The sequence below is a fragment of the Urocampus carinirostris genome, chromosome 3 (assembly GCF_059441175.1).
Source record: "Urocampus carinirostris isolate Australia breed hairy pipefish chromosome 3, RoL_Ucar_1.0, whole genome shotgun sequence".
Classification (NCBI taxonomy): Eukaryota; Metazoa; Chordata; class Actinopteri; order Syngnathiformes; family Syngnathidae; genus Urocampus; species Urocampus carinirostris.
The window spans coordinates 32795125-32818002 of record NC_142351.1 but is presented as its reverse complement, the minus strand read 5'-3'; the positions used below and the strand labels follow the sequence as shown (position 1 = coordinate 32818002).

Here is a 22878-nt window from a genome sequence, read left to right as displayed (position 1 = left end):
CTCTGCTGTCCTCGTTACCCTCCTCACACTACCCCAGTCGGTAGCGCTGCAGCCTCCACACCACACAGAGATACAGCTGGTCAGGATACTCTCTATGGTGCCCCTGTAGAATGTAATGAGGGAGGGTGGGGGCAGGTGGGCTCTCCTCATCCTCCGCAGGAAGTACAGGCGCTGCTGTGCCCTCTTAACCAGTGATGCAGTGTTCACAGACCAGGTGAGTTTGTTTGTAATGTGCACCCCTAGGAACTTGATACTGCTGACAACCTCCACAGCCTTGTTGTTGATGCAAAGTGGGGCATGGTTGGGCTGTTTTTTCCTAAAGTCGACAATGATCTCTTTAGTTTTGTCGACATTCAGGACCAGGCTGTTGTCCCTGCACCAGCCCACCAACTGCTCCACCTCCTCTCTGTAGGCCAGGTCGTTGTCATCCCTGATGAGGCCCACCACTGTTGTGTCGTCAGCATACTTCACGATGTGGTTTGTGGCGGACCTAGGGACGCAGTCGTGTGTCATCAAGGTGAACAGCAAGGGGCTTAGGACGCAGCCTTGGGGGGAGCCCGTGCTGAGGTAGATGACATCTGAACTGTTCTGACCTATCCGCACTGATTGGGGTCTGTCACAGAGGAAGTCCAGCAGCCAGTTCCAGCCATTTGGTGTTCACTTAAAAAAAACTGAGCCAAACAATCCCAGTAAATAGACTACATGTAGTAACCGCAGGCTGACATGGTGCCTGGTTTAACATTTTATATTTTCTCGACCGCTTTACTCCTTTAAGAACAACTTTATTTGGCTCATTAGCTGGAGAAGAGCTGTGAGCCGCAGCATCCTTGCGCGCTACCCTATTTGCCATTATGACATGGATTTCTGACCCATTTGTTTTCCACATAAAAGCTGCTCAAAATAAGAATGATATGGCCTTGTGTTTTAGATTAAAATAATTAATGTTTCTTTTAACAGGACAAATTCAAAATTAAAATATTGATGTGTCTGTAGAGGCATGTTAGACTGCCAGTCATTTTTCAGTTATGAAAACTCAAACATTTAGAACATGGCAGGGTGAGTGTAAACATGTTTTATCTAATATTAGTGATTTTCAGGGTGACTTTTGTAAACATATCAAGAGAAAAAAAATCACGGAAAAACAATAACGACCTGAATAAACATTTAGGATAGTCTATGTGTGATAAACTAACTGACTTTTGCGGACAGTGCTTTTGTTGATTTATATCCACTTTAAGAATTGCATTTTGTCGGACACTAATGTCACTGATCATTTTGAAGCTGAAAGCTACATCTAATTTGATTAGTGTTAGCGACTACTGGTTTAAGGTATACTTTTGAAATATTTTATTTAGGTTTAACCTTATGTCAGCAAATGCACATAGATGATTAAGTATAACGAATAGCTGGTTTACAGCTTGCACTCACTCACCCCCAGAAATAAACAACCACACTTGCATTATTGAAGATTGGATGGCCAACCGTGGAAGATGAGGATGGTTTCAATATCTGGGTCTGCTACCATCCAAAAACAGAAATAGGATTTGAGCCTTTGGGATTTTACGGTGAATTCTGTTGGCAACTGCAAAGCAATTAACAAACGGCACTTCCCAAAGATCACTGATACTTCATGTTTGGCAAACCTTTTGATCCCGTATTCTAAATGACTAGGAATTATAACATTCGGTCTTGGAATTTTCATCTCAAGTTTTAAGAATTCTCAATGTCAAGTATAAAACTATTGGTTAGAAAATTATGTGTGTTTAGCATACATACTTTGAATATTGGGTTATTTGGTCACATCTATTTTAGGAGTAGACTAAGCATTTACTTTGCTGTAATTTTGCTTAAAAAATCTCAATTGAGGAAACAAAAGGCAAATATTATAAATAAGTAAAAAAAATAATAATACAAAAAAACAACAACAGCAAAAAAGTTATGGGAAAACTGTTAAGTGTCAAACTAATGTTGACAAAGTAAAGGTGCAATGTGTGTTTTGGTTTACTTAGAAGCTTTTTACAATAGATTATCGTTTGTCCTTTAAGTATTGACAGTGCTTCACAATTTCCATCTTTTGTTATATTATGGCCCTTATTGGAAGTTTGATCAAATTATTTTCAACGTAATATTATATGCAGAAACGATAACCAAAACATTGAGCCAATCGATTGAATTTTGACAAGTAATTGCAGTATTCTGTATGACATATTTTGGTCAGATGATGATAGTGGTGAGATTCATGTTTGGCAGAATCAAGAAAATGTTTAATACCCAGCTAACACCATATAAACAGCAAAGCATGGTGGCAGTAAGACCAGGCTGTCCAAGATGAATAGGATGCTATTTAGTGACAGAAACAGGAAGTCGACATGTCAGATTTGAGGAATCCAGCTATCTACGGGGACCTTTCGGAAGAAAGCCTACTCTCCAGAATTCATCAATAGAAGCCGAGGATAAGGTTTCACTTTCACCAAGACAAACTAACCTAGGCACGCAGAAGATACATCGAAAGAATAGCTACTGGACAACCCAGCGATGCTCCTAGGCAACCATTTTGTCAATACTTTCCAAACGCTATGTCGCTATGTCTCAAATCAGATTGCTCTGATGACATCTGTCCTCTACACACAGACTTAAAGGCCCAATTGGCAAAAGGTTAGAGGGCTGTGATGAAGTAATGCGATTTATAATTATGTGCCGAGTGTGATAAACATATCCTCCACGAAAGAAGTAACCACAGACACTAAGCATTTGGCTAAAAGTTCAGCGCTTTCTCAGACACTTGACGCCTGCAAATAAACATAAGCATTTCCTGTGTTATGTCTGATGTTTTTATCTTTGAAAAAAATAGTGCAATATACAGAGATTCCCCTCTTGATTGCGAAATGGTTTTATCTTGTCGTTTCATGCTATGGTATTAGTACTTACAAAAGGACAAAGTAATGGCATGAATCAACTGATATCACAAATTCCTTACCAGGTTAACTTTGATTCGATTGAATAGTGACAACTCACAAAACCTGTCCTACGAAAAAAGTATATAACTCACAGAACAGAACACCTTCATGATTTCAGACGAAAGATCGATTGCTTAGTAAAGACAGAAAAAGTGAAAGGGTATATTTCGAATCACCAAATGATAATTTCAATGTGAGAAAAATCTGTTTAAATCACATTCATATACAATATCTTGTGAGCAAGAGCTTCCTGCCAAATGATTAAATATTCTTGTGGCTATTTTAAGAGAAATAAAATTGTGTATTATCTGACCTGATAAACTCAGGAATTACTTAAAAAGACTGTAACTGTTTGGGTCCAAAAGCAATAGTTTATGTGGATAAATGCATTCACTAACACACGAGGTCCTGCCAACTCAAACGTCTAGAATGGCATGGAGCGCAGCATAACATCATCCCAGTGAACTAGCCACAAACAAATAAGCCCTATGTGGAAGATGGGCACACCCTCAACCCTGCAGCCCAAAAGGTGGAACAACACAGAGGAAAAACACACAGTCAGGGAGCACTCTCACATGTTCAATTGGTGAAGAAAAACATTTACACATTTTCAGGGGGAATGAAGGGCCATCATGAATTGATTTTTGATTTGTGAGATAGAATTTCACAAAATGCCACTTTTATGGTCACTTTTGCTGAGGCACTTGTAGCCAAAATGGTTCAGTACCAATACCAGGGATCAGTGCCGATGCCTGTTTAAGCTATCGGAACAAGAGATAGTATGTGATACCAGTATTGGCTGCCTTCTAGTTGCCATTTAATGATAAAGAAACTCAATTTAAAGAAATGTAAAAATGTCATTCAATATTTGCCGCATTATACCAATTATTTTGTTGGGATTGAAAGTTTTTCTTTAAGAATACCAGATATTTTTTCTGCAAACGCGAATTTTATGTACCATTATCCGTAGGTGGGATCTGTATTTAGGAACAGTGAATATTCTCATTTAAGCATTGGTCAGAAAAATTGGGTATAAAAACATTGCTACTCATAGACAATTAAGGTTAAAAAAAAAATAAAAAATGTTGGGAGTTACTGGAGTACCAAACAAACATCAGAAGCTCACACCGGAAGATCCTAGCTTTAGCTAACCTGACACAGTTGTTTCAGTTTCCCACCACAGTTATTTCACAACCAAGTAACTTCTTAATTTATTCTTTCCTGCTGAAAAACACCATTTGAACTAAAATGTGAAAGGGAACATGCTATAATGGATTAATTTGAGACTCACATATGTACAAAAAGCTTAGTATAGTTATTCAGTGATTGGATTGTGCATATCTCCTATAAAATATTTGATTAAACTATATTAAATTTATAGTTTGTACATCAACACATAAATATTGACTGTTTCATGGACTTTTCATTGAAAAAACTATGTATCTTGTGGTAATTACTGTTTTCCAGACTTTGCATTGAGAAAATGATTTATTTTGGGAAAACTTAGAGAAATATATTTACTTGTTAACATGGGTTTCAAAGTATTAGATGGGAATTATTGATATTGACAAGGCAGTCCAGTACCTTTGCCGCAGCAAAAAGGACTTGACCATAATAGTTTTGTAATTTAATTATAGTCACATTTTGAGACAGATAGTCACAGTAAGAGTCAGATAAGTAACTATTTTGACAGTTTCGTCATGCTGCTGTCTGATTCACATACCAGGCAGTTCAGCAAATACATGGAGAGGGCATGCAAAATCAAGCCAAATGCTTGGCAATGTGAAATCCTCACCTTGAGTTAAAACAGTCCCATGGGGACACTGCGTGGCACGAGTCTCACTTCATGCACGCTGCAACACAAATGACTTCTTGTCAAGATGTCATAAATAAAAGGCTTGGTTGGACCACATGGACGACGACAATACATCACTTTAATGAGGGGCAGTTTCAGAATATTGTGAGCTTTTTTATGATTTTCTTCGAGTTTGGATCAAATGCAATAATTTAAACTAATGTAAATGTTTGCTATTTTTGATAGCTACACAAAGATGGGTGAAATTGTGTAACTTGATGAAAATGTATACTTAAGTGATACGGTCTGAAAAAAACGAAATAATCATGTATCAAAACACAATGACAAAATCAAAATTAAATAGAATTAACAAATGCAGCTGTTTCCTTTTCAAGAAAAACAAGGAACCAAATATCCTTGAGCATAAGGCAACAGGTCTAACAAATTTCAAATCAAAATAGATTCAGTTAAAGAAAATTGCCTCGTGTTGCTTATTCCCAGTATCCACATGCAAAATATTTTATGTTTGCTATTGATTAATTATATATTATATTTAAGTACATTTAAAGGAGATTGGAACATAAATTCAGAATTAGATTTTTTTTTCCACTCAAATCTTCCTGAAAAGACTGTGGTAGGAGAAGATACATAGAACCTATGAAGATAAATTTCAAGTAAAACAAAATACAATCTAGTGTTTGAGTGTTATGCCATTCTAAAACTATTTGCCTCCAGCTAAGTAGATAACTGAACAGTATTGTTTCTTTCTGTAAATGTTTTTTTCTGGTTTTGGCAATTTAGTAATAAAATTGTTTTTTTCCTGCAGCAATACCTAATTAGCAACATTTATATGACTTTGATATATCATAAGTTTGATTGTTTGGTTTGATGCATTGGAGTCTATCTGTGTTTTACAACCATGGTGTACCATAGAAAAAGCGAAAGTTATTTATTTGTTTCTTACACAACTATTCAGCTGATGTCTACTGTACCACTGACTAGCTAGCAGATTGTGTGCAAAAAGTATGTTAAAGTGTTCTATGTGTGTGCTACTTTGAATAATTATGACATTTCTTTGAAGATGAGTTCATTTTTTACTTGTGAGCATTTAAAGACCAAAAAGTTGCTGTCGTTCTCTGGCAAGACAAAAAATATAATGGAAACTTTTTCAAAATACATTTTGCTGTTTTAGATTATTGTTTATACATTGGACCAATGACCCAAGTCAACGAGTTCACCTCATTTAATATTACTTTTGAAAATGGGAAGTTGTAAGATTTATGCTCGGATTATATTGGTTAAAAGTAAATCTGAATTGCATTTTAGAGACTTTTATGAAATTGAATTGACATTGTATCATCAAGAGCAAGGGTAATAGATAATTCCCAAGGATTCAATGTATATTTTCAAAAGGGCCCTTTCAGTAGCAGAATGTTGAAGGTCATTCCAAAGACTCAGTGCTTCACAAAATCGCAACTTCAAGGAAAGGGTCACTCTACCATGTTTTGGTCCCCCTGTTGTCATTCCCGCTCTTCATACAAGCGTTGGTCACCAAAGCCCCCCGAAGCGTCCGAGCTTGAGAACTGGGAGCAAATACTATGCGCCAACTCTCAATAAGCTGTGTGCCTTTGCCAAATCTTCAGCTCCATGCGATTACACATTTCTTATTTGTCCTGTCTAGCTCTCTGTGCTCTATGTATTTGCCTGTCGGAGCTCTTTCCCTGTGTGGCTGCCTACCGAATGGCGGCTGCTGAGCTGCTTGGAAAGTGACAGCGTGACCAAAACATGAGGAGGGGTGAGTGAGAGAGAGCAAGAGTGGGAGAGCAAGAGGGCAGGAGAGAGCTGGCGGCCAATCCAAGTAGTATTACATTTTTATCTTGATTACTGCTGCACTTTTTCCCTCCAAAGTATACCTTCAAAGTGCTTGTTGGTACTTTTCAAATTTGAGGAAGTATAATCAGCAAATGAATATCTACAATTAAAATATACTTTTTTATAATCCAGCGGTAACTCTTCATACAAGGTTAATTCGTTCCAGGATCGTGCTCTGAGCCCTAATTGCTCATGAAACGAACAGAATTTCCCGATATGAAAAAATTAAAAATAAATTGGTCTGCACTTAACCTCCCAGACGCATCCAAATGAACCCTAAATAGCTATTAAACACTTATTCCTGATCACTAAAAACACACTCAAATAGTAAATAAATGTAAAAAAACAGTTGTAAAATAAATAAGATGATATTAACAAAATAAAATTTGATTTCATTATGAGCGTCGTAACAAATGTGAATTTGGGGTTACGGAGGAAGGTGGGATGTGGCGAATGGACGGAGAAATCACGGAGACCATATGCCTGTGAACTTATACGTTTCCCCAAATTTTATGTTTTTAGATCATTTCAAATTCTATACGTCGTATAACAATTTTTATGAGGGATTTTATTTTAAAAAAGACAGATTTCAACTTGCCCATATCAGCTCTAATCTGGATTGTCTCCGTCACTGGTAGCAGAGCTCATCGTAGTTTGGTAATATTGTCAGGGTATTCTTCATACTTTGTCCTGCCTTGGGTAGGTGTGTAGTTGGGTTTATTATTGCTAAATAAGGATGATTTCCAATCAATAATAAGGGTCAGCAATTGGCACAGGTTGACAGTTATGAGATCGAGAGACTGTTGATGATGCGTAAGAATTTACTGTACACTTAAAATAAAACTACTGTAACTTAACATGAACACACAGACTTAAAGTTTTTACAGACGCTCCCCCACATAAGAACATTTGAGTTACAAAAAATGGTAGATACAAACATTTTTTGGGGGATGTCGAAAAATATCCGGACATTGGTATAATGAAACTAAAGGTACTCAAAAGACTTTACAACAATAAATAATAAAAGAGGCAAAGAGATTCCAAAAAGACCATTAATTAAGTTTGATCTAAGACGGAGAGAGAATTACCTCTTATATCAGAAAAAAGAATGTTTTAAACACCGCTAAAGACACTGGCATTTAGTGAGACATCACACCAACTGCAGCTGTTGTAAACTGTTTAGAATGTTTCATCTTTGTTGGCCTGAACCCACCAGACGGAGACAGGTCAGACAAAAAAAGACGCTGACTGGGACCAAAGTGCCATGTTAAACATTTTTAGGAGCCAAAGTCATTACATTCATGTCTTTCTCGTCGCATTCAAATTGCTACAGAGTGAGTTGAACTGATTTCAGTGTGACTGATAAACTCTGATTATTTTTTCAACAATGTATTGTTGTATTAACTCGAATGCACAGGTGCTTGTCTAAAACTTTTAAAGTATCACTATAGGTTGTCATACGCAACAAGAAATTCCTCACTGGCAATGACCAAAACATTTGCATCAGCTATCTACTTTGCAACTTCGCGACTAAGACCTCCCACCTCGAGGGTCATTCCAATTATATTTTCCCGGTTGGAAGTTTGAAAACCCCTAACTTACCACCTTTCTTGGAATGCTTTGAGGTCGTATCCTCAGAGTATGATAATCCGACTTCCCTATTTTCTGGAATGCAGCATAAGTCCATCATTGACCATGTCATTAATAATTCTGTTCCTGCCAAATAGATACAGTGACAAAAGATAGAAATTATTTTTTTCCAAGACTTTTTGAGTGCTCAGGCCAATCAAAGAATGTGTTCAGTTTAAAAAGAAACAGACACAAGTGATTGGGGCAATGTTTTCCTATTTCTTCAAGTTAAATGCAACCATACACTGAATAGATATCATAAGAGGGTACCCCAATAGCTGTGGAGATGACACACAAAAAAGGTATCTGGTGGGAAGAAAAAGATAAATCCCCGATTTTTTTTCTTGCTGCATATTTATTTATTTATTCATTCTTCTTGCTTGTGAAATTGTTTCTTTAGTATTCTGGTCGCTCTGGTTGTCCTCGGGGCTCTGCTAATGCAATGACTCTTCTGGTTGACATGGCAAATATGCAGTGGTCACAATTGAGAGTGACGTTTTGTTTATTGTGTGTGTGTGTGTGTGTCGGTGCTAGCCAGAGGAAACAAGCTGTTGAATCAAGCAAAGTGAAAGCTTTATTGCCCTTGTCCCATTTCTTTATGTTGCCATCTTACATCATAACCACACCAGTGGCAGATTCAACTGGACCCACATCATTTGTTCATCATACAAGTACCACATTTCTAAAAATTGAACACGAGCAGTAGTTATTCCAGAGAAATCAACTGAGACAAACACAATAAATACTGTATACTACTCCAAATATTTTATAAGTAAGTCAGGAAGAAGTCAGAGAAATAAGACTTTTCTGCAATAATGCTCACCCATAACGGGGTTTACTTAAATTATAAGCATTATTTAACCTTCTAAACTGGGTTGGAAAACAAAAGTTGTGAACTATCAGGATTTTGAGGGTCATCTTCTTGTTATGTGGAAATACTGGTAGGAACCAATATACGGAATAAATGTGCCTGTGGTAGGAGTTGACGAGAGATATTAAAAGTAACGCCAGAGACAGTAAGTATGTTGTGAGAAAATGACAAGCTGACAAGGAAGCCGGAGAAAAGACATTTCCACAAGGCATAACTGGACATCTTGACAACTGAGTACTGATCGCCGTAGCAGAACTACAAGGCTAACTAACTAGTAGTGAGTTAAAAATGACCAAATCAAGATGAAAAATACTTAAGGCTGCTAAAGACTACATTGAGAGTGATCCTAGATATTTTGTTGTTGTGAAAAAAAGGACACATTAAGAATAGGACCAAAGCAGTAGATGTGTTCCCTTTTCCTAATAAACCCTCCAGAGAACTTTGACTTCTCAGACTTTGCAAGCTGGCCAAACTGGATCCGCAGATTAAAGAGATTTCGAGTTGCTGTTAGACTTGACGAAAAAGTTGATGCTTTTCAAGCCAATTCATTGGTTTAAACCATTGGAGTGATAAAGCTGGTGATATTCTGAGCACACTGGAGCCAAGTAATGAAGACAAACTGAAATATAAGCCAGTGAAATAAGCTTTTGATATTACTTCATTTCTCAGCACAATGTGATTCATGAACGGTGCAGATTAAAAAAAAGGAGCCAAGAAACAGGTGAATTGGTCGTATAATTCATTTCAGCAGTTTATAACTGGCAGAACACTAACTATGGTGCAATGCAAGAAGAAATGATCAGAGACGGGTTGGTGGTCGACATAATACACCAGGGACTGTCAGAATGCCTGCAGGTGGACAGAGAATTACCACTGGCCAAAAATGTTTTGAAAATAACACAACATGAAAAAATAAGACACACATGCACATTCTGCATGACACAAGTAACAAATCTAATGTGGTTCTGATGAAATAAAGGAAAAAAAAATCCAGAAACATAATGGAAAAAAAATCCAGAAACATTCTAAAAGTGCCCAAAGTAAGGGATCAAGGGAACATGCAAGAGCCTTTGGATGTTGTGGCAAAGAGCCGTCCCATTCCCTGACCTAATGCACTGCAAGGGTTGGAGAGTGCCAAATCTGCCACAAGATGGGTCACTTTGTAGCCCTCTGCTAAAAAAGGTGCCCCTACAACCAGAATCAGTCCTCCTGACAACGTTTTTACAATGTTTGGAAGGTACCTTTTTTTATAGATTGGCATTTGGGATTTCGTCAGTACCTGAACACTTCCAGAAGAGGATGTTGCATTTGCTGACAATACTCGAGGGAACTGTATATCTTGCAGATGACATTGTTGTCTTTGGGACATCTCGTGGAAAAGTATGACCAAAGGCTGAGCAAGGCGTTTGAGGAACTTCAACAAGAAGGATCAACACTTAATGTGGACAAGGGCAAATTTGCTGTGAACTGTTTTAAAATCCTGGGTCACATTGTCAGTGGCCGGGGCCTGGACCCAGACACAATCAAGATTAACACAATCACCGAAATGCCCAGACCAAGAGATTCATTAGGTGTTAGACGATTTCTTGGCATGGTGAACTATGTGGGAAAATTCTCGCCAAGGATTGCAGCGCTCTCACAGCTCTTGAGAGATTTGCTTAACACTGACAGCGAGTGGGAGCATGCAACAGTGAGAACTTGAGGAGCTTTGTCTGGAGTTGAGCACACCTACTATCCTGGCTCGGTACAGTCCGGAAAGTGCAAAAAAAAAGTGCAGCGGATGCTTCTTCATTTGGACTTGGAGTTCTTTCTCAGAAGCAACATCAGGTGGATGGCCCCCAGTTACCCTAATAATCTGCAGCATCAAGCAGAATACAGATATGCACAAATTGAATTCTGAGGTTTTGGGTGAGATTGCTTCGCTTCACTTACAAGACTGAGTATTTGCCAGGGAAGAACCTGATCAAAGCAGACACACTATCCAGGGCTCCAATTCGAGATTCACTGACGCCAGAAAAAAAAGACATCTAGAGAAAAATGTTTGTGCCTACGTCAACCAGCATCTGCCTTCATCAGAAAGGAGGCAGGCTCAGATCAGAGCTGCACAAGACACAGGCAGTGTCGTTAACAGACTGAAGAACCTGGTGCAAACTGGATATCCTGACCAAAAGAAGGCTCTTCCACCACAGCTTCAGCTGTACTGGCATTATTGACAAAACCTGCTAAATGCAGATTGACTGCTGATGTCGACTTGTCATCCCTGTTCACTTACAAGTGGAAATGCTGAACAAGTTCATAAAGGTCACCATTGCATCACAAAGTGTATAACCAGAGCACAACAGTCCTTATGGTGGCCACAGGCCAGGTCCATCAAAGTAGATAAAACTAAAAGTGTAACACTGTGCCAAGGAGGCGAATAAATTCCCGGAAGCACTGATGGAGACACCGTTGCTAGACAGGTCATAGCAACGAGTGGGAGCTGATTTGTTCTTGTGGAAATCAACTCCTAATGGGTGGAAACATCATAACACCCCTGTCCAGTCAAGAGAACTTGAACTGACATGGCCAGGCTTTCAAATAAAGGAGAAGATAGCATCCTCTTTCAAATAAAGACCCAAGCACAGCAGAGGCAGGAGCTGCACCCAGAACAGAGTCTGGGTGAAGAACAAAGCTCAACCTGGGATCATCACAGGCTCAGCCAGGACAGTAATGTCCTACAAAATCGAGATATCTTCAGGAAGTCTTCGGAGTAACAGGTCCCACATCAGGATCCGATCAGGGTGCAGGATCAGAAGATCAGGGAAAATGGACCTGTAATAACTTGTCTTATTTAAAAGCAGTTATTGGTGTCATTAATGATGTTGTTAAAAGAAATGCGGGTAACTCACTTAAAGGGGGAGATTTGGGAATATTAGTAAGATCCAATAGGCGGAACTAATGTGTATATGTTAGGAGTTGACTATGGACATTAAAGGTAAAGCCCATCCCCAGAGACGGTCAGAGTTGGGGGGGGGGGCTTAATCAAAAGAAAGTTATTTGAAGCTCAATAATCTAATTAATACAACAATGTCATAGAAAACCCTCATAGTTTTCTTTTCTTTTCAATATTTGATCCAATAAGAAACAAAACATTTAATTTTTTATCATTGAAGTAATATTATTCAGTGTTGGTTTTCAGTTTAATTTGGAAACTTTTTATTTGAGATATTCCAATATATTTATGAGTGAATAATGATATAATTGATTTTGATCAGTTTCGATATAAAATAATAATAATTTGGAATAAATTGCATAGTCAATTACCTGCGATATATGCCGATGGATATTTTTCGTTTTCTGGAGTTCCGTTTAGTGGAGTGGATGACGTCACACGCTAAGCCGGGAATCGGAGAGGAGGTTAGCTCCGGTAGCTACCGGTTGCTCCAGGTAGCTACACGTTAGCGTCCGAGATGCTAGACGTGAGCCACGTTTCCGTAAAACACAGCAAACTGCACTCCCTGTACGCTTTGATGTTTTTCACCAGCACAGCCAGCTCGTCGGTCTTATTTGGTAAAGAGTTCACATTTACCATGATTACGGACTGTACAGAAGACTTATAACGCCGCTAGCCGCTTAGCCTTAGCTCCGGCATTGCATCCACGATAGGGCCCTCTCATCACACCGGCGCGAGAATTCTTCAGGGCAAGGAGTTGATTCCTCGGATAAACGCATTTTTGTGCGTTAAACCCCATAACGATATGATAGAAAGTAATCCAAAGTGTACGGACGGCACCGAAGACTTAGAAAAAAAAACATAGTTTTCCTGACCCAACCGTAATACCGTAGTGGGTTCAAGAAAACCGTCCTCATTACGGCAAAACCGTAGTACTTGGCACGTATGCATTCTGCACCTACCACTAGTTGTATGATGATTTTCAACTGTGCCAGAATATGGTGTGTGTGCATCATAACTTTAATGGCGCAGAGTGCTTAGATATTGCTAATCCCAGCTAGTGATGGAATTAACGAACCTCAGGCCTTGGTGGTCTATTTTTAACTGCAAACATCCTTAGTACTCAGAGCTTGCATCCTGAAGCTTTGATTTAACAGCTCACACCTCATTAGCATTCTGTTCTGATACTTAGCACAGTGGCAGATAAATCTTATCCTACAAGCAAGCAATCCCAGGGTCAACATGAGAGTATGGACTACTGAGGGAAGGCTTGAAGTTGACAGTTGGACATTATATTTTGTGCTTCTTTTGCTAGTGAATGTAAACAAAAGAGTCAATTGGCAATCCTGTTAATTCATACAATTTTAGTTTGGAGAGTATCTAGTATTTCATTTGAAGTTTTGCCAGGCTCTTTGTTGGATTGCTAAACTTTTCTACATCATGCTTACATACATACAATAATGTCCTATTTTTATATTCTGCTTTCAACGGTAGCATATTTTGCCTTGCTTCGCTAAATATTTATTATTGTTTTTTAAAACTCAGCTAATAATGAACAGGTACCTACAATAACGGCGGCACAGTGATTGAGTGTTTAGCATGTCGAACTCACATTTCAGAAGTCCTAGGTTCAATTCGCGCTAGCAACCTCTCAGTGCGTAGTTACATGCTCCACTCATGCCTGAGCAGATTTTCTCTGGGAACTTCAGTTTCTTCCCACATTCCAAAAACAAATATGATCTGAGAGAACTATCCAGTCCTGTATAAGTGCATGGAGTCCAAAAAACCACCTTAAAACGGCTACTTAGCCGTTCTAACCGCATAACTAAAGACCACAATAAAACCCAACTTAACCACACCGCCTAAAGGATATAATGGAGGGGGGACCTCGATTCTCACAGCATATGGCTTGAATTTAAAATACACCCTTCTCTTTCTCCTTCTGTGTGTACATCTGTAATCAAGTGGTCAGCAGAATATAATAATAGGGACATTCCTGGTACAGTTCATGTGCGTGTTTTTGTTTGTTTTTTTCATCACACCACAACTGAGGCTGAAATTCAACCCTCACTCCCTGGCAGCGCAATGCCGCACATCTCCAAACAATACAAGTTGTATCTCCTATGCGTAAAACACATAATCTCCAAGAAAATAGAAAAACGGTCCCGATACCATGCAATCCGATTGCAGGTTATTTTTAAGTTGAAGGTTTGAAGTCTAAAGGTGGGGCACACGTTTGGGTGGGTACATTCTGCCGTGATGAATGCACCTCTTCATACTGCCCCCCATGAAGCTACTCAGACTTAGCTGACTACACCCCTTTATTACATGAAACCTTTTAAGCTAAACACAAAAAATCAGAATGACACCCAGTTTGGGAAATGTTAAAAGTGAAACATTTCAAAACTCATACAAATGTAAAAATAACCACTGTTCATACAAAAAAATAATAGGAGTTTGTCAATGTGGACTTTAAAGGTAAAAATTCTCAAATTTCCTCCGATACTATTATGTGCTAATCAAAGATTTGGGAGACATAAGTAGCATGTCACACATGAAGTGTAGTAACAGCTCAGGCTTACATTAGAGACGGATTGAGCTCATGGGGAGAATGAAGGAGACCCATGCATCTATTTCGGCCACCCAACTGGCGCTGTCAAACTTCGTAACGCTCGAGGTCATAAATCATCACCATATGCTTGTCAGTGTTAACCAATAGCCTTAAAAAGTCTTGTAATGGAATCTGTCTGCATTTGTCCCAGCGTAACAATGTATAAGCTGTCAAAGAAATTTTGAAATAAATACATATAAATCTTGTAAAATTGTCATCAAGACATCAAACGGGCATCAACTTCCAGCTAGATACCAGGCATACTTAACTGGTACGCAATGTAGCCAGCTCAAATGATAAACTTGTATACTTTTGGGGGTTTCATATAGATATTTTTCCTTCACAACTCGACATGAGGCCTCAAGAAAGTTAACGTGATGAAAAAAAGAAGTAAACAGACCTCACAGTTGGACAACAGACTCATTTTGTTTGATTGTTTTGCCTTTTTTTTAACCGTACCTACTTTTTTGCATTGTTACCTTTCTATATTTATATATCAAATGTGATTTATATCAAGTTGCATTTGTAAATGAGCTTCGCTTACATCCATGTTCTCCGGTGCATGTGAGAGGTGAACTTTAGAGAGAAAAATATGAAATACGACTTTCTCATAGCACTTACTTTTTAAGACTTGACACGCACACACACAGACCCAGAAGAATTCAGAATCAATCAAAATTAGGACAAAGCATATTTAACATCTGGTTAGTGGTGACATTCCCTTTACAAACCAGACTGCAAACAAAAACAAATAGATGTATTTATCTATTTGTTTGTTTTGTTTTATATATATATTTTTGGGGATTAGGTGACAGTGATAGGGCAGGGCAGCACGGCTGTCAAGTGGTTAGCGTGCAGCTTTACAGTGCAAGGTCCAGCGTTCAATTCCAGCTACCAGTCTCCCCGTGCGGATGTTGCATGTTCTCCTTGCACAAATAAATGAAAAGTTTTATCAAAAGAGGTTTTATGTTCAACCATTACTTAAGTGTGTTGAAAGAAAATATGATTACAAGAAATTATGGTGTTCATTTGGGAATCATAGCATATAATTATCAGGTCTAGCTTCTCTAGCTTTGTAAACTTGGCAGGCCAGCAGGCTTTTGTAGACTGACCACCTGACTATCAATTAATAAAGTTCAACCAAAATCCAAACTCTTTTCCCATTAACAAACCCATACTTCATTTGCACCAGGAAATAGTTACATGACATCCCACCAAGTGACAAATATAGTTCCACATATCCCTTTCATAGCCTAACAACCAGGCTCCACTTCCTGTTACCCTTTACCCCCCTCAAGTTAAAATTACATTTCCAATTTGTACCAACTCTGACCACCAGGCTTAGATAGTTTTCTGCAAGAAATCAACAAAATAAGGAGTACATTCATCGGATCTCACTCGCCTTTTTGCTGATCTTTCAGCTATTTTACTCCAAATGTTAACGTTCCCAAATGTTGAAATAACATTACTCAATTTCTACAACCTAGATATCTGTTACACCCAACGACGACCACTTGCAGCCCATCCTCGTCAAGACACCAGAGGTAAGAACAGCCCTGATTGGCCATTCAGTGCATAATTGATGACCAGTAGTGTTCTCGTTTGCCCGCGTACCTGCGTCCTAGACGCATCATTTTTGCTGGGGACGCATAGTCTCAAATCAACGTGCGTCCCCGGGACGCAACCTTTTTGCCACAAAATTGTCATCATTACCCGATTACTTTTTTTTAACAAAGATTTAATGCACTCCAAACTTTTCGTCAGAAAGATCCGCCATTGTTGTTTTGGTCTCGCGGTTCGAGTTTTCGTCTGCACGCCCTCGCCCAACGAGATCTCGTTGTGTAGTAAAAGGAAGTCCGTCTTTTTTTAGAGAACCGGCTTTTTTGGCTCAACTCATTAAAAAGAGCCGGGTCTCAAACGGCTCACTTGCTTTGTTCAGATTCAGATTCAGATTCAGATCTACTTTATTGTCATTCTAGTACACGTGTATACAGAACGAAATGTCGATGCATCTGACCCCCACAGTTTCCTTGAATGTACAGATATAAATAAAGTTGTATTGTAATTGGCTACGTATAGTATTTAACCATAGTGCCGATAGTGCAAGAAGAGTAGCTAACCAGATGTGCAAAATGGGCAGTCAGGTTAACAAGTCAGGTACACAGTAACATTAACACTGTAACAATAACGCTGTAATTACCATAGTGCAGAGAGCAATGTGCAATGAGTGGCAAGCTATAAAAAACTGCCAGTAGTGCAAAAAGTCAGATTAGCAGCCGTTTAGATTTAAGTTAACTATATGTTAGATTGACCATTTAACAGTCTAATGGCCAGGGGGACTAGACTATTGCGGAGCCTGGTGGTCCTGCACCGCACACTGCAGAACCTCTTCCCAGAGGCTAGCAGAGTGAACAGTCCATGATGGGGGTGAGAGGGGTCCCCGGTAATGTTCTTAGCATGGGATAGGCAGCGCTTCTGGCCAATGTCCTGAATGGAGGGAAGTGTAGTGTTGATTGATATTACGAATTATGTTGTATAAAGAAGTTAAGAAAAAAAGGAGGTATAAAAGGAGAAAATTTGAAAAAAGAAGGGTTTGTGGTTATCCCTTTAATCGGTATATTACCAACAATAATTTGATGCAGAAAATGAATTAATAATTTGATGATTAAAACTGCATGAATATATAGATTTATATTATATATTTGTCGCCGATTTACAATTTCAACCCCGATAACGCTAAATTTTGGGGACCCATAGATCTCTGTTGGGACCCATAGATTTTTGAGCATGCGAGTCCCCAGGACCCATCACTTTTCAGAGGTAAAATGCACACTGCCAGTATCTTTAGTTGACGCTAGTCCAGGTTATTGCAAGGTTGCCAAAGATAAATTGTATTCTTGTACCAATTCCCTAAATGCTTCCAGCGCCTTTTTGTCCGACCAACCGCTTCCTCGTTCGTCCACCCTGCTGGATTTCCACGCCGCAGCTCTCCTGAGGTATGGACTGGAGCTTGACCCGTCGCTGCCCTTTTTTCCCCCTCGCACGTGTTTAAGATTCTCCTAATAAATATTATCTCTTGTATTGAGCAAGTGTCCAGCCTCTTCCATTTGGGGTCTTGACATTAGTGGCTCCTCCAAATGACCCAACAATATCATGGGAACATTGATAAGTTTATTCTTTTTTGAATATTGGACAAATGTGTAGATTTCACAGGATGCCAGTTCCTTAAATTAACTATTATTGCACTCTATTGTTTTGACATCATTGATGCTATTGGCCAATAATGTTGCTGTTTTTTGATTACCACACCCTTCAGGGTTGATCTGTTTTTGTAACCTTGAGGTCTCAGACTTAAATTACTTGGGGGCCGCTAGGAGGTAGGGTCTGGATGAAATCTGTCAAATTATGTTTTTCACAAGAAAAGCTCTGCAAAACATTCCACTGTTCTAAAATATATTTTTTTAAATGTTCTACACAAAAAGGATATAAACATCTTGAGGATAAAATATGAAAATATAGCAATCAATCACTGATACTTGAATCTATAATTTGAGTGAGCTGCAATAACATTAAACCTTCATATTAAGGCCCGGGCTTCAAACTATCATCCAGGGGGCTACAATTGGCCAGTGGGTCGCCAGTTTAAGACTGCTGTTTAAGACTAGGCCCACTCAGTTTACACAAAAACAACAAATCAGAGGATAAATACTTCCCAAAAGTATTGGTTATAAACGTAAAGTAACAATCAGAACGTTTACATTTTGTTACAGAAGATGACTTAGGGAGAATTAACAAACTTGATATAATAGAATCCTATATGTAATTTGTACAATCAAAATTTGAATGCTCATATCTGTATATTTTTCTATTTGTGTTTAGTGGTGTTATCCAAGATTGTTTTAATTTTTCCAATATAAAGATTGGATGACATGACACAAAAGTACTGAGATAGGTGATGTAAAAGGAGCACAAATAGCAAAGCCTTGGAGTAAGCTTTAAAAAGACCCCAGGCGAACGTCAAGGGGACAGTCAGCGACTACACCTGCACTGGTCGGGGACAAACAAACACTTTCAGCAGCTGGACAAACAACACCGTTGCAGAGGGGAAAAAAACAAAACACCAACCTCTTATTTATAACCTCGATCTCACACCCAAGAAGAAAAAAAAACACAGACATGAACAGCTGCTTCTGAGTGAAGTGTTCTGGTCACACAAGAGAAGCAATTAAAACCTAAAGGCTTTTATTACACTACACTTAAATGATAATCAGCAATAGAATTATATTTGGTTTGCGCACATTTGAGTTAAGCCCTAGCTATTTTGGGGGATATAGAGAGAGCCCTGATGACAATAGTGTCAAGGCATGATTAAATGGACACCTCCTGAAAAGGATTCTGATGATACATGATGACATTTTAAATAGATCATAAAAATAATAATTGTAACTAAAATCAAAAGACATTCTTATGTCTAAATTATTATCATTATTGATTATTAATATAATCCATCCGTCCATCTATCAATCCAACCATCCATCATGAACAACTAAATGCATGCACCCTGGTTCCAGAGTTAACATTTACAATACAAAAAAGTCAAGTCTAGGACATTACCTGAAAAATTACAAATTTACCTCAAAACTCTTATGACCAGTCTAATGTACAACATATACAGAACCCAGTCTCATATATTAATAATCCCTGTACCTCAAGTTTCTATTGAAAACTGTTTCATTTCATTCAATGCCGTAACATGTTATTACGTTTTCAGAAGCATTGTCCCAGAGTGCCAAAATGTAAATATTCGTTTTTCTTGTTTTAATACGTCATTTAAAGGGTTTGACGCTGCTCATCAGTAAGTATCAAGCCTCTGGGAGTTATTTCAGTATGATAAATCATCATGAAATGGCAGGAGAGGCTTTGATCATATCTTTGTCCGTCCACAAATTACAGAAGTCCCCACTTCCTTTTTCTGCCAAATGAGTGTGTCAGCGACCCCATATAGAGAGAAGGCATACTGAAACAGTATGGTGAAAGACGCAAGGCATTAAAAAACGGGCAACTGAGCTTCAAGGAAAAAATAAGATGACAAAGTCCCATCGTCATTGTCAGGTCTGGGATGATGTTTGTGCATGCGAACGTCATGGTGACAGAAAGCGAAAGATCACTCCACCCCTGAAAATCAGGCGCTAAACGTTCTAGCAAAATTCCTGCATAGTTCATCATACATAAATTCAGTGTTCCTGTAATACATTTTTGCAAGCAAAATCCCCCTGTGTTTATAGAAAGATTTGTTTAGGTAATGAAAAAAAAATCCTGTCACGAAAAGCCGCTTTTCTTCGAAGTTTACTTGAAAACGAGTGTTTTCAAGAAACTTAGCTATGTTCAACTGTTGTTTACTAAACAATGGTAAAAGCTAGAAACATACTTTTTTCTAATAAAGGATGAAGGTTTAAGCTTTGTTTGATATGCCTTTACATGCCTGTAGACTATAGCTACAAAACAAAAAAATTTTGTGGGCCTTTAAAAATGACACATGATGGAAAATTCGCAGGCACCGGCACTTCTCGTCTGAGAGAAACTTCAGGCATTGATTGAGTTAAATTATATTTCACTTAATTTAAAACTATGAATGTTTGTACTAACAAATCTTTGAAATTATGCACCTGCCTTGTATTTGTTGTGTCTGTGTATATTTATAATACCTAACATTTGATTGAAAGAAAATCCTGTGCTTTAATTGTTTCTTCTAAATCGGTGTTAAAATCATTCTAAACAAACTGTACACCCCACACATACCAAAGCTGGGCTGTGGGCCACATCCAGCCCCCAAGAAGTCTTTTTTGGGCAACGGAGATGATTGTGATTTATTATTGTATCATACACTGGGAATTGTTGTGTATTTGTTTTTACTGAATGTTACTTCTCCTTGGACTAGTTCAGAGGGGGGTAGTCACAGAGTACATTTACTCCGTTATATTTACTTGAGTAAGTTTTGGGAATTTTTGGACTGAGTATAAAAACTGTACTTTTGCTCCGCTACATTAGGTAACATTGAAGTTGTTAATTCGTTACTTCATAAATGTCACGTGGCGTGGTGGAGTGGCGTGGAAGGGGGCTGTCACGAGGCGTGGTGGTGTGGGGGACCGGACCAGAACGGAGGCAGGAGGCAGGAAGGGAGAACTCATATGCGTTGACGATCATAAGTTTTATTTAACAAAATAAAAGTCGCCCAATACTCCGGGACCAAAACAGAACAATACAGAGTTCCTCCGGCACGAACTCAACAGGACAAGGCATAACAGAAGGAAAATGTTTAAACCTAAAACAGGACAAGGCATAACAGACCTGGGATTGTGTAATGAGCCAGCGCCCGCCAAACCCAAAATCCAGCCTTAAATAGCAGACCAGCAATCAGCTGATCTGCTTCAGCTTGAGTTCGGGGGCGTGGCATACTGGTCGTCATGGCGACCGTGACAATAAATCCCCTCCACGTAAGTAGGCGTCTGTCTGTCTCCGCTAAGGCGCATTTATTTTGACGCAGAACTCCGCCAGGCGCTACCATATTTAACCAATTAAACGTAGCAGCCTTGTCACGTGACCACATTTTAAGGATGAAACAGATGGAAAATATCGCTTAGCAATACCGACTATAAAAACATAGAAGAGGAGGAGCATCCCAGGGCTCACACCACAAGCAGGTTTCCCTTAAGAAGGGTGCCAAACACCAGCTACAATATGCAGCGTCTCCTTTGTTTGCCTAAACCAGTGGTTGGGAGCCTTTTTGACTCAAAGAGCCATAAAAGCAAAATATATTAATTTTATTTTGGGAAAGAGCCACACCATATATTATGGGACAAATTTACTAAATTGCTAAACCCGCGCCCCAGACAAAAGCTTAGTCTTCAGCACAGAGCCCGTGCCCCAAAATCAACAAACATACCACTTTAAACTTGTCTCTCTCTTGCAATTACTCAAGATCGGTTAAACTCATTTTGACCCTTTTTTCATACATATTGGTTTCAAACCAGATGCAAGCAGTTATTTTGTAAAAACGTCACAACATTCTGCAAACAGGGAGCCTGATGTGCTTACCTTTGGCGCAGACGGCGTAGGGCGAGAGATGGGAGGGAGTGCTTGCACTTTTTGCCTAGCTCCACCCATCCTTCCCACTCACCCAATCAAATAACTTCTCTTCCGGTGTTTTGGCATATTTACAGTTTGTTCTGTGAATTCATCATAAGGTATCTGAACACTGAACACAGATTATATAGTGAGCTTTTATATAAAGGATTCTTTAGCGTTGTACAGCCAAAACGAGTTTTTTTTTTTTTTTTTTTGGTGTGACACCTTGACTGTAAATTGTAGTGAAAAACGTGCCCTATATATTCTGCGAAGTACTGCCTTGTAATTCAGCATTGGTTTGGCTTTGCGTGTATCTGAACAGGATTAATGGCTCAAGTTTTGAACGAGATGGAAAAAATTTGCATGCAATCAAATATGTCTCTGAGCCACAGGTACTTATAGAAAGAGCCATAGGTTCCTGACCCCTGGCCTAAACAAACAGAGATTTCTGCATTCAAGAATTCAACATTGAACTTGAGGAAACATGTAGTGGTAAGTTTCCTAAATTCTAGTTTTAACTTTTTTTTAGTTTTATTTGGTATTTATTACTTGCTTGTTTTATTCTTGTTTGATATTCTGTGTACAGGGAACTCAGGTGTCCTAAAAGCTGCTTTGAAGTAAAATGTATTATTATTATCATTTTTTTATTTTTACGTTAAATACGTACACTGTATAGGAAGGCTTTTTTACTGTGCTGTATGCGCAGTGCATATAAATGTAGCCTCACACACACGCATATACATACATCTATACACCTAGTATCTGTACCGCTTATCTTCATTAGGGTCGCGGGGGTGCTGGAGCCCATCCCAGCTATTTTCAGGCAGTGGGCAGGGGACACCCTGAACTGGTTGCCAGCCAGTCACAGGGCACACAGAGACAGACAAGTCTCTCGCTCATTCACACCTAGGGACAATTCAGACCGGCCAATTAACCTGACATGCATGTTTTTGGAATGTGGGAGGAAACCAGAGTGCCCGAAGGAAACCCACACAAGCATGGGGAGAACATGCAAACTCTACACAGGAGGTTCGATCTCATGACCTCAGAACTGTGCCGCACACATGCTAACCACTGCGCCGCCGT

The 22878-nt window shown here is 38.9% G+C and overlaps 1 protein-coding gene across 4 annotated transcripts in view; it reads right to left on the bottom strand.

The window, feature by feature from the left end:
- The window catches only part of LOC148369487 (uncharacterized), a 47893-nt gene that overhangs the window by 24168 nt on the left and 847 nt on the right, over window positions 1–22878 (bottom strand). For 2 of the 4 annotated variants that reach the window (XR_015850016.1, XM_088331511.1), the window contains exons 1-2: window positions 6252–6484; window positions 4753–4810 (exon numbers count right to left, since the gene is read on the bottom strand). The exons of 1 other annotated variant lie outside the window; for it this stretch is intronic. The gene's annotated coding sequence lies outside the window, so the exon portion shown is untranslated. Of the gene's footprint in view, window positions 1–4752; window positions 4811–6251; window positions 6485–22878 lie in introns of those variants that run through there. One more of the 4 variants, XR_015850017.1, reaches the window with a different exon arrangement.